Below are 2,553 nucleotides of genomic sequence, written 5' to 3'. Positions count from 1 at the left end.
GACCCTTTGCCAACTGGATTCCGTGGCGACGAAGTCGCCGTTCGGGCAAAGGCCTTTGCCGAAGGAAAAATCCTTTGCAGGACAAAACCACCTTAAACTATACTAGCTTTCGACGTTGAGGGGATTAATATCCTGAATAGCGAAATAGTACGGGTAGAGGGTTTGGAAGCCAGACTAAAATTGGCCGCGCATTTGGCCCAGTTTGCGTTTACATTGAGAAAAGGCCGGGCTCGGCCGCGGCCGACCGAGACCACCTCCAGAGCGAGGCCAAATGCGAGGCCAATTTCTAGGCCCCGCATTTGGCCTTTTGCGCGTTTACACTGAAGCGGGGCTGGGCTCGGCCGCGGCCGAGCCGCGGCCGAGCCTCGCACTGTAAACGGGGTCATAGTCACGTTCACTGCCAGGCAAACTGGTTTTTAACAACCTCACGTTGCCCAAATGCGATATGAACACAACGGTTGCTAACCATGCTCGAACAAAAGACATAATTACTTCGGTACTCTGTATGAAAATAAACGATATGCTGCCCGATGCTCTGGTTTATCGATTTAATCTTTTATTCTTTCCCCTAAAGTTATAAACATGTATAATGCACTTTAAAATTAAAGGGATGGTACAGTATTAGTGGAGATGAAAATTGGGCTTTAACTTTTTTGGGGAGATACCAAGAAAACACTCATAAAATAGTACAGAATATACCATTTTAAGAGGAATTCAATGTTTATATGATGAAAATCGGGTTTGGAATAGCTGAAACATCCAAAAGCAAAGTAAAACAAAAAGATCGTAATAAAGTGTGGGTCCCACACTTTATTAGCATCACTCTGTTTTGGATATCTTAGCGCGTGATTTCTTAATCAATTTTCATCAAATAAACGTTGACTTCCTCTTGGAATTACATGCTCTTTCATATAAGAGGCTACTCATTATTTCACCCAAAAATGTTACAAACCTGAAGTTAGGTCTCACCCAATACAACCCCTTTAACAGGGAATTTATTTCCACATGGCTCATCATTCGAGAAAAAGTAAGGTAGCATTTCAGCCGTGTCAAAGAAAGCATGAAAGAAAGGTAACACCCTTGCAATGAACTTCATCAGTAACGTTGTGTAGTCATTAGGCGTTTTCACATCAGCCCGATAAAAATCCAAGCTCGAGATATTTTTCGCGATCGCAAATTAGCACGCTATTTCATTTCCTATTCACATCAGCCCGAACATCATCAAATAGCGCACTAGTTCGCATTAATTATCTTGCTATTTCGGAAATTTCCCGAGTTGGACTCGAGAAATTTTCTCGATCAATATTGATTATTAGCGCGCTATTTTGTATTTACATTATCAAATAGCGCGCTATTTCGTGATCGGGTTAATATCTCAAGTCAGAAAATAGCGCGCTATTTCGAAACATCGGGCTGATGTGAAAACGCTTTTGGTCGAGATAAATTCAAACTTGCAGTTCTAAAACACCAGCATCTGTACAGTATACGTCCCATAGAAATTACAATCAGATTTTCGCATTGATAACACCCAATATGATAAACTGTCTAAATGCTACTTCAGGGTCTTAAAATATAGCATCTTAGCTCTATTTTGCAGAAAACCCCATTCAATTTGGTTAAGCGGTCACAGCGAAATGTGGATTGTTGTAAAGCATGTCATGAGTCTGATTCTTCCAAGTTGAGCACTTGGATGCTCTTGTGTGTGAAGACAATAGACAGAACTTGGAGGGAAGAGATTCCTGACATGCTCTACAAAATTCCTTATTTCTCATTGACCACTGAAGCAAATCGAATGGGGTTTTCTGCAAGATGTGGGCAATGAGTTATAGTTTCGTACCCTGAAATTGTAGTTGGATTGATTCGCTATTTTTAAAGGTATCATTGCGGAGGGTCCCGTTGTATTTTTTTTTTTTTTTTGGGGGGGGGACATTAAATATACTATGATGAGTTAATTACTGATAATCATACTCAGTTGCCTGTTCTTGGTAGCAATGATTCAAAGAATATGAAAGATTATTAAAACCATACTTCATGAACCTGGAAATCCAGCACAAAATCTGTTGGCATGTCGGTAACTCTTTTGGAAAGGGGTTAATAGTCAACGGCGTAAATCCATACTGAGGAGTGGGGGGGGGGGGGATGGTCACCATCACCACTATTACAAGCCCATAACCGGACCGGCGCAGCCTTTTTTTTTTTTTTTTTTTTGGGGGGGGGGGGGTGGGGGAGAAGCTTTGTGCCCCCCTCCCCCCCCCCCCCACACACACACTTTACAGGGACCGGATGCCCCACTCTTTTGCATGAAATATAAAGTGGGAGAAAGGTGGCAGCAACAACATACAGACTTTTTGTTCTTGTTGCTTTTTTTTTTTTGCTTGTCAGACGACTTTCGGCGGAAAATCAGACCTTAAAAGTATGAAAACATTTTTTTTTTTTTTGGAAATATCTGTGAGAGGGAGCGGAACGACCGAACGGAGGAAGGGTGTGTATGGGGGGGGGGGGGTATCCCTCTCCCACACGAGGAAGATTTTGCATTTTCAGAACTGAAATTCA

Source organism: Diadema setosum, chromosome 4 (genome assembly GCF_964275005.1).
Source record: "Diadema setosum chromosome 4, eeDiaSeto1, whole genome shotgun sequence".
NCBI classification, from domain to species: domain Eukaryota; kingdom Metazoa; phylum Echinodermata; class Echinoidea; order Diadematoida; family Diadematidae; genus Diadema; species Diadema setosum.
The sequence above is the reverse complement of the archived record's forward strand: the minus strand, read 5'-3'. Positions refer to the sequence as shown.